At 38.2% G+C, this 10,986-nt stretch overlaps 1 pseudogene; it reads left to right on the top strand.

Moving 5' to 3' along the window:
• Positions 1-8,810: 8,810 nt before the first annotated feature.
• LOC143661570 (actin-related protein 2/3 complex subunit 2-like) lies at positions 8,811-10,597 on the top strand (annotated as a pseudogene).
• The last annotated feature ends 389 nt before the right edge of the window (positions 10,598-10,986 follow it).

Raw genomic sequence — 10,986 nt, 5'->3', positions numbered from 1 at the left:
ACAATTGCCAACTAAGAATTAGTCTTCAAAAATAAGAGAGAGATTAAGAGGATTTTATGATTTCACATATGAAATCATTAGAATAAGCAAATTTATAGAGTCAGAAATGAGAACAGGTTACCAGGGTTTAGGGTGAAGGTAACAAATGAGAGGTAATACTTAATTGCTATAGAATTTCTTTGAAATTATGGAAATATTTGGGTAGTGGAGGGTGGTGATGGTCACATAATATTATAAACGTAATTAACAGCAGGGAATTATATATTTGAAGTGGTTAAAAGGAGATTTTTTAGGTTGTATATATGTTACTAGAATGAATTTTTAAGAAACAACATAGGACTGTATAACAGTGAATCCTAATATAAACTGTGAGCTAAAGTTAATAGTATAATTATATGATTTAATAATGTTCTTTTATCAATTGTAACAAAGGTACCATACTAATGCAAAGTGATAATAATAGGGAAAATGGAGGCTGAGGATATTTGGGGAACCTGTATTTTCTACATGATTTTTCTGTAAACCTACAGCTTCTCTAATTGCAAAAAAAAAAAAAAAAGGAATAACTAAAAGGTTGATAGGACAAGAAAAAGAAAGCCCATCGGCAGTGCCAGAAGAGAACAGAAAAGATTATCCTGGAGGAAAGAGAAGATATATTAAGTATAGCCAAAATGTCATCCAGACTTTGATGGTTTGGCACTGTATGTTCCCCAGAAAAACATGTTCTTAAACTGTTAATCTGTGTCTGTGGGTGTGAACCTATTGGTAGTAGGACCTTTTGATGAGGTTACTTCAGTTAAGTAGCTCTGTCAGTCATTGACAGGACCACCCTTCAATCAGAATTGGTCTTTAAAAAATGGGACTCTCTTTTATAGTCCTCTAAAAGAGAATGAAATTCAGACAGAGAGAGAAAGCCACAGGAAGCAGGAAGCTGGCATGGAACCTGGAAGAGAAGGATGAATCCAGGAGATGCTTCCATGTGCCACGCCATGTGATGGGCACCAATGATCACTGGCAACCAACCCCAGAACACCAGTCTTCAGGGAAAAATCATTGCCTTGATGATTCCTTGATTTGGATATTTTCCCAACCTCAAAACTGTGAGCAAAAAAAATTCTCATTGTTTAACCCAATCCATTTCATGGTATTTGCTTGAACAGTCTTGGAAACTAAGACACAGATATTCAAGTACTTTTTGACAGTCTGTTATTGGTGAGGAAAGGCACAGAAGTCAGCCAAAATTGAAAAGGAGGATTAAGATCTATCCACATTGAAGGTTCCTGAAGCTGTTATCATATCACATAGCTGTTACTATTAATAGAAATCATAGAATGTTCAAAACCACAATAAGGTATCATCTCACTCCCACCAGAATGGCCATTATCAATAAAACAGAAAACGACAAGTGCTGGAAAGAATATGGAGAAAGAGGCACATTTATCCACTGTTGGTGGGAATGTCAAATGGTACAACCGCTGTGGAAGATAATTTGGTGGTTCCTCAGGAAGCTAAGTATAGAATTGCCATGTGATCCAGCAATACCATTGCTAAGTATCTACTCAGAGGACATGAGGGCAAAGACATAAACAGACATTTACACCCCAATGTTTACAGCAGCATTCTTTACAATTGCCAAGAGATGGAATCAGCCCAAATGTCCATCAACAGACAAGTGGCTAAACAAGATGAGATATATACAACAATGGAATATTGCATACGCAGCTGTAAGACAGAATAAAGTCATGAAGCATGTAACAACATGGATGGACCTTGCGGACACTATGCTGAGTGAGATTAGCCAGAAGCAAAAGGACAAATACTGTATAGTCTCACTGATATGAACTAACATTAATGAATGAACTTGAATTTCAGTTAAGAACAGAGGCCATCAGGAGATAGAAATATGGTAGATATTGGGTAATTGGAGCTGAAGGGATACAGATTGTTCAATAGGACTGATTGTAAAATTCAGAAATGGATAGCACAATACTTCCTAATTGTGGCTCAATAATGTTAGTACACCGATAAAGCTGAATGTGAGAGTGATTAGAGGGAAGAGGGCTGGGGGAACAAATGACACCAGAAGGAAAGAAAGACAATAAAGACTGAGATGGTATAATCTAGGAATGTCTAGAGTGTACAGTGATAGTAACTAAATAACTAAATGTACAAATTTAAAAAATGTTTTTGCATGAGGAAGAACAAAGGAATGTCAATATTGCAGGGTGTTGAAAATAGACAATAATTCATGTTTTAAAACTTTAACTTATGTGTGGGACTAAAGCAAAAGATGTTTATTTGGTACAAAATTTATATTCTGACTAGTGCATTTCCTAATATAACTTATATGGACGGTTTAATAGAACACCATAAGTATATGGAACCTTGAATAGGGCATGAGATTTTGTAGGTTTGTCCAGACGGATGCCCTGATAAATCCCAGAGTGTTTTGAGCAGTGAATAAAAAAGTATTTGCAAAGTCCACATGGGGGAATGGTGAGAAAGGGGGAAAATTCAACTTCTCCAAGTGGAGAATTCTTGATATTCTCACAAGCAGTGGGGACAACCAAAGCAATAGTTTGAGCCCCCAATCTTGGGGTTTGTTCATAGGAAACTTAACCCCACAAAGGATAGGTCAAGCCTACTTAAAATTAGGCCTAAAAGTCACCCCCAAGAGAACCTCTTCTGTTGCTCAGATGTCTTTCTCTCCAGTCAACACAACAAGCAAACTCACCACCTGTCTGTGTGGGACATGACTCCCAGGGGTGTGAACCTTCCTGACAGTGTGGGAAAGAAATCCTAGAATGAGCTGAGACTCAGCATCAAGAGATTGAGAAAACCTTCTGAACCAAAAGGGGGAAAAATGAAATGAGACAAAATCAAGTGTCAATGGCTGAGAGATTCCAAACAGTGTCGAGAGGTTATCCTGGAGGTTTTTCTTACACAATTAAATAGATATCACCTTGTTAGTCAAGATGTAGTGGAGAGGCTGGAGGGAACTGCCTGAAAATGTAGAGCTGTGTTCCAGTACCCATGTTTCTTGAAGATGATTGTATAATGATATAGCTTTCACAATGTGACTGTGTGATTGTGAAAACCTTGTGTCTGATGCTCCTTTTATCTACGGTATGGACAGATGAGTAAAACATATGGATTAAAAATAAATAAATAATAGGGGGAACAAATGTTAAAAATATATATATATTGGAAAAAAGAAAGTTACCACCCACAATTGGGTGGGTCACATCTCCTTGGAAACAATCAGAAAAATATCCCACCCAGCAATATTGAATGAGGATTAAAGGACATAGCTATTCTGGGAAACATAGTAGCTTCAAACCAACACGACTGGTATCAACTCTATTAAAACTTTGATAGTTTTATTGGCTAAAATAGTTCCTTATGTTTATTTATATTTTATTTGCTCAGCAAATTTTGTATTAAGAAATTTATTACTGATTGAATATCTTTATAAATTAAAGAGGCAGCTCTTGACCTGTCATGTATATTGTAAGAATTTTCTTCCATTTTTTTAGATGCATTTTCTAAAATTATTATTCTAAAAACTTTATTGTTACAAGATAAAATCTGGCATTCTTTTTCCTCTACAAAAAAAAAAAGGAGAAAGAAATCATAGAATGTAAACTAAAGGGATCTTGGCAATCAAGTTACAGATGAGGAAAGTAAGGCCTAGTAAGGAGAAGTTACTGATTGATATATCTGATATAAACCTAGGTCCTCTGTGGCTGCCCTTCATTACAGTGAACTTGCCACCAAAACTTTTTGGTTTGAAGTTTGTCAAACAAACCATGAGAATATTTTGTTTGTTGAAGCTCATGGAAGTCCACTGTATTTTAATAATTTTTATTAAAAAAAAAAATGTCAGCAGAATCAAAATTTCTGCCTTCGACGTCAAATAAAAAATGGTCACCAAATGTGGAGAATGGTCTGCTTCAGAATTCATTTGGATGAACTAGGATTTGCCCTAGTTTGGAAAAGAAAGACAAGAATAGGGAGAGAGAATCAAGAGTTGCCCAATAGTGTCATTTACAGCCCTTTGGTACTCTACATAAATCATTCAGGAAACTGAGTGCTCACTCACTGACAAGTCTGTTATTTTACTTTTCTATTTAATGTAAAGTTAGGACAACTGTTTTGTATACCACACCTTTGCAGGAATGCAACACATTCAGATGTCCTCCAACTTCCAATTGGATTCTTTGTCAAATGACCTTTGAAAGACCAGTTAATTGAAATGAGGATTATATTCTCTCATTTAAAATGTTAAAATTACTAGATTGTCAAGCAATTCTCAAAATCTTTCTTAATCCACAATATAGTTGAATAGTAATGGTAACCTGAATCCTAAGAGTCCATAAAATTGTCTAAATCATGAATCATTAGGAGCAAATTCCTTGGTTGAGGAACAGGAGTTGAATTGGACCAGATGTCAAGGGATAAGAGAATGGTACATTCCTACAGACAAACAGATCTGTAGCAGCTAGGAGTTCCCAAAGGCAGGGATGGGCTTAGATAGCAGCTGGGGTTGGGAGTTGGGGGTGGAGGTTGGGAGAGGAATTCTCCACTACGGGTGTTGGTAACATGTTAAAATCCCTAAAGTCGAAATTGCACTGAATGGAATATTAAAGAACTTACTGCTTCCCCACCAGAGAAGCCATAGTAATTGTCCAAATTTTCAGATATGGAAATTTTAGGAAGGACTTATAACATCAAGAGGCAGTCAGTCTCTTGGAGAACTTTCTCTCCCTCTCTCCTTTCCCTCTCTCCCTCCCCTCCCTCACTCTCAATTTTGGAATAAATAGTTTCTCAAGAGGCTAGTTTGAAGAAAATAGTGTTCACTTGAGTGTGTAAACTCTAGTAAGTTTGTTATCAGTGTCATTTCCATATTCATCTTATTGCTTGTATACATGAATGCAAATGCTAACTATATTTTTTATTGATTTTATTGAAAGAACTAAACCATGGCAAGGATCCCTAAATCAATTGTACTATGCAAAGCTTGCAATCTTGTCAAGAAGTACAATAATACAACTGTCAAGTGATACTTAAATGATAAAATGAAAATGTAAGATATTACTTTTAATATGCCACCATTTGCAGAGAAGCATTAAAGAGAATTTTACTGCTTTGGTGTATGCTATAAAATTTTAAAGTTTGAGAGTTAATCAAGAATTTGTTTGAAGTGCTTTTATAGTTTCATTATTGCTACTGACTTCAAATATGACCATATTTATTTACTAAAATGTTTGAATTCCTCTTTCAATACAAAAAGACTGTTGAGAACAGTGCCTGGTTAGAGTTTCACAAATATTTGGAATTCTTCAGACAAGATGTGAGTCCAAGTTTTAATTCAGTCTGACCTCACATACAGACCTTAGATGTTCCTTTATCAGAGTAAGTAAAAATGGACTGTTTTATTCATTGTAAATAAACTGGAAATTAAGTGAGTGGAGGGAGTTAGAAAATATGTAGATAAACAGTCTGCCCTTCTGAGAGAATCCTGTTGTACTCAAACCAACATTTCCTGCAATTTTGTGGCACATTTTTATGTTTAATTCCTTGGCTCTGTCTGTGGCCATGAATCTCATTATATGCGTCCTAGAGGAGCAAGATAATTCGACTCTTCGGTGTCAATGAATTAATATTCGTTCCACCTCATCTTAGTTCCTTAGTTGCTGGTCCTATGTATGGAATTGGGCTTGAAACAGCAGATGGTCCTGACTAATAAATCTATAGCTTCTTCACTTGGGGAGTTCAGTAGCCTATTTTTAATACAACAGAGGCAGAAGCACCTTAAATTAAAGATAAAATTATCTTCAGTCCAAGGACCCTTTTATCATTCAATTGCTAACGGAAAGAACAAATCCAAATTATTCATAGGTGAAGCACTTATGAAATAGTATGGTTTGGGGGGTAGAGTACAGAAGCAGTGCCCCAACATGTCCAATTCCGTAACCACCAATTCCAAGGAACTGTATATTGGAATTTAATTATATGTTGATCTATGCATGAGTTGGAGCAATTGGTCATCAGCACCATGTTAACATCTTTTTTACCTTCAAAACTGTTTTCATGTAATGGGAATTTAGACGGAAAGTTCACCTTTTTGTGCTTTCATTTATTATGGTGAATTACGGCTGCTTAGCAATGAAACATAAAATGAGAGCGACGTGGGAGATAGAAATGACATAACATCAGCAATTTACATCTTCACTTGGAGAACATTACATTAATTTGTCCTTTGCCATTATTGTTGCTCATTATCACTCATTTGGGTTGTCAGTTAACCTTCTGGATTTCCAAACACTCTTGGTCTGGTTTGTAAGAACCCGTATTTACTGGAAGAGATTTGCACACAAAAGGTTCATACCTCATACCTATTTTATGGCTTTGTTTCTTTGAAGTTTCTCTTTAAGTGGAAAGGTGGTAGACCTCTTTATTTTTCTAGAGAGCTAGGTATACTTAAACAAAATGGAATCTTATGCAATGACAACATTATCTTCCTGACTGGAAAGAACTTATTGAGTCTCAACTCGTTTTCTCATTTGCTTCTGTTTGCATGGTTCATTTCCAGCTAACACAGCATTTCTGGAATGCCAGCATTTGCTTTTTGTTTTTTAGTGCTGTTTCAGAGCAAACTAAACTTATATGGGTACCAATAAAATAATGTCATATTTGTGTGGACTCCTTGGAGATCAGTTCTCTTTCAAGTGGAGTTAAAGGTAGTGAAGTTGGTTGGTTAATAAATCTAAAATTTGACCCCCACTCTGAGCCAGTTATTTTCTCATGGAGAAAAACTATCCTGTGACCAGCACTCACACAAATGTGTACCAGGGGTTGATATATTCTGGAATTATTGGATAAGAGAGTGTGGATAGTGCCACGAAGCAGAATCAGTATGGTTAGTATAGCCAACTCAAAGCAAAATGCTTTTTTTGTTTAGAATTAGTAGTATGATTTGGGCCTGTATGACTGGAGCCGAAACTATTTTTCTGACTTGATTCTGCTACTTGAAGGCTAAGGGACCTATGGCAATAGGGAAGAGTTCCCTTTTCTTGAAGGGTGGCTCTATGTGTGAGCATAAATTACTTGCTGGAGACAAAGATTTGACCCTTTATGAAACCTGAAGAGATTGTGAAAAATAGAAAAAGTGTCTTGCATATAGTCAACCTTCAGTTAAATATTCATTGAATATTTGAGCACATTAGCACTGTACCCTTCATTCTTCATGCATGGAAGAGCTATTTTTAATTTTCTAGCAATCTTGAGATCACAGAATAGGAAAGAGAAAATCCACTCTTGAGTGGAGTAGGAAAGTGAAAAGGGACTTTGTTGACAGTTGTGATACACCTCACCCCCTCTCCTTGAACCGTGGGACTCCTGGGGAAGCCCCAGAGAAGGAGAGCTGTTTAACACCAACAGAGAGTACAGCATATTTGAGGACCTGAAATTGAATGAATTGCGTAGAAGGAAGGGAGCGGCAAGAGAAGAGGCCAAAGACACAGGCAGGAAACACATAAGACAGGGTTTTTGTAAGACAAATCAAGGTGGTGAACTTTTATCTTAACATCTATAATGAAGCAGGGAATGACAAGATCAGCAGGTCAAGTTTGCTATATCGTGGAGAATGGTATAGCGTGCGCAAGACTGGAGGAAAGGACTCATTTAGAAAGTTGTAGAGTAGACCAAGTGAGAAACGATGGGAAAATGCATAAAGGAAGTAGCGGTGGGAATGGAGAGAAGTAGATGGATCTGAGACTTATTTAAGAGTAAAGTTGGTAGGCCATTATGACTGATTGGGTGAAAGAGGAGTCATGATTGTGGTTTGAGCAACTAGATGCATAATAGTTCATTCATTTCATTAGAATAATAAAAGAGCAGGTTTAGAAGACAGGAGAGGAGGGACGAGTGCAGTTTGAGATCACTGCAAGATATCCAGGATGCTTTCCTGTTGATTGTTGAATATATGGGTCTGAAGTCCCAAAAATCTTCCTTGGATTTGAGGGTCCTCAGTCTGAGTTCCTATGGATGAGTGAGATTCCCCAGGAAGACATGATCTAGACAGACTCTTTTTTTTTTTTTTTAACTTTTTTATTGTATGGTATAACATATATGCAAAGCAAAGAAATAAAAACGCAATAGTTTTCAAAGCACTCTTCAACAAGTAGTTACAGAACAGATCCCAGAGTTTGTCATGGGCTACCATATCATCCTCTTAGATTTTTCCTTCTAGCTGTTCCAGGATATAGGAGGCTGGAATGCTCAAATATTTTTTTATCATCACAATCGACTTTTTTTTTCTTGTGAAAAATGACATACATACAAAAAAGCAACAAATTGCAAAGCACAGCACCACAATTAGTTGTAAAACATATTTCAGAGATCGACATGGGTTACAATTCCACAATTGTAGGTTTTTACTTCTAGCTGCTCTAAGATACTGGAGACTAAAGGGACAATAATTTAATGATTCAGCATTCATATTCATTTTTTAAATCCTTTCTTCTTTGTATAACTTCACCATCACCTTTGATCTTTCCATTGCTTTCTTTAGGGGTGTTTGGGCCATGGCCATTCTAATTTTTTCATGTTGGAAGGGTCTGTCACTAACATGGGGTAGAGAGATGGAACTAGCTGATGTTCTGAAGAGGCTAGGCCCTCTAGGTTTCAGGACTTATCTGGTCCAGGGACCCTTCTGGAGGTTGTAGGTTTCTGGAAAGTTACTCTAGTGCATGGAACCCTTGCGGAATCTTATTTATTGCCCTAGGTGTTCTTTAGGATTGGCTGGAATGGTCCTGGTTGAGGTTGGCAGGTTATGATAGGTAGCAAGGTCTAACTGCTTACATAAGAGCAACCTCCAGAGTAGCCTCTCGACTCTATTTGAACTCTCTCTGCCATTGATACTTTATTAGTTACACTTCTTTCACTTCTTTTGGTCAGGATGGAATTGTTGATCCCATGGTGCCAGGGCTGGATTCATCCCTGAGACTCACCTTCCTCATCGTCAGGGAGACTTTCACTCCTGGATGTCATGCCCCACGTAATGGGGAGGGCAATGATTTCACTTGCAGAGTTGGGCTTAGAGAGAGTGGAGGCCACATCTGAGCAACAAAAGAGGTCCTCCAAAAGTAAATCCTAGGCATACCTATAGGGTGTCTAAGCTTCTCCACTACCTACATAAGCTTCACAAGAGTAAGCCTCAGGATCAAGAGCATGACCTATTGATTTGGTGTCCCTAAAGTTTGACACAGTATTGGGGGAGTCCCTGATGGTAAGGTTTAAGAGTTCCATATTCTTTCTCCCATCTCTCAAGGGATTTTGTCAATATTTTTTGATTATCTGCTTGATATACTCTAGGATGTATCCAGGCATTACATTGATCTATATATAGGACTAAAGGACCTCTTTCTTATTCTGGGACTGTTCTAGTTTGTTAGCTGCCAGAATGCAATATATCAGAAACAGAATGGCTTTTTAAAAGGGGGAATTTAGGTGAGGCGGCGGCGGCGGCGGCTTGGCAGGCGGGTTCAGGCTTCAGGGGCCAGCCGCCCCCATGATCCTGCTGGGGAGGGGAACAACCCATCATCGAGGAGACACTTGCGCTCAAGTTCGAGAACGCCGCCGCCGGAAACAAACCAGAAGCAGTAGAAGTAACATTTGCAGATTTTGATGGGGTCCTCTATCATATTTCAAATCCTAATGGAGACAAAACAAATGTGATGGTCAGTATTTCTTTGAAATTCTATAAGGAACTTCAGGCGCATGGTGCTCACGAGTTATTAAAGAGGGTGCACGGGAGTTTCTTGGTAAATCCAGAATCAGGATTTACTATATGACCTTTGCTATATGTCTCTTTGTTATATGACCTTGAAAATCTCCCTGCATCCAAGGATTCAATTATGCATCAGGCTGGCATGTTGAAACGAAATTGTTTTGCCTCTGTTTTTGAGAAATACTTCCAGTTCCAAGAAGAGGGCAAGGAAGGAGAGAACAGGGCAGTTATCCATTATAGGGATGATGAGACCATGTATGTTGAGTCCAGAAAGGACAGAGTCACGGTAGTCTTCAGCACAGTGTTTAAAGATGATGATGATGTGGTCACTGGAAAGGTATTTATGCAGAAGTTCAAAGAAGGACGCAGAGCCAGCCCCACAGCCCCACAGGTCCTGCTCAGCCACAGGGAACCGCCTCTGGAGCTGAAAGACACAGATGCCGCTGTGGGTGACAACACTGGCTGTATTACCTTTGTGCTGTTCCCTCGCCACACCAATGCCAGTGCCCGAGACAACACCACTAACCTGATTCACCTTCGAGATTACCCGCACTATCACATCAAGTGCTCCAAGGCCTATATTCACACACGTAGGCGGGCAAAAACATCTGACTTCCTTAAGGTGCTGAACCATGCACGTTCAGATGCTGAGAAAAAAGAAATGAAAACAATCACGGGGAAGACGTTTTCATCCCGCTAACTGTTGGGCACAGAAGGAGGAAGTAGCTGGCAGCTGAAGGCTGGAACACTTGCTACTGGATAATCGTAGCTTTTAATGTTGCACCTCTTCAGGTTCTTAAGGAATTCTCCATTTTGGTTCCATTTTGTACACGTTTGGAAAATAATCTGCAGAAATGAGCTGTGCTTGCAAGGACTTCATAGTTACCAAGAATTAAAAAATAATAATAATACAAAGAATAATTCCACTTGATCAACTTAATTCTTTTTTCTTCCCTCCCTCGCTCCCTTCCTTTCCACCCTCTTTCCCAAGCTCTTTTGCTTTGCAATATGTTACTGTTAATGAGTTGCAGGACAATGCAGTCTTAACTTGTTTTCTCCCAAGTATTTGAGTTCAAAACTCCTGTATCTAAAGAAATACAGTTGGGGTCATTAATAAAGAAAATCTTTCCATCTTAAAAAAAAGGGGGGGGATTTAATAAGTTGCTAGTTTACAGTTCTAAGGCCAAGAAAAT

Source organism: Tamandua tetradactyla, chromosome 17, assembly GCF_023851605.1.
Source record: "Tamandua tetradactyla isolate mTamTet1 chromosome 17, mTamTet1.pri, whole genome shotgun sequence".
NCBI lineage: Eukaryota > Metazoa > Chordata > Mammalia > Pilosa > Myrmecophagidae > Tamandua > Tamandua tetradactyla.
This window is presented reverse-complemented; position numbering and strand designations above follow the sequence as displayed.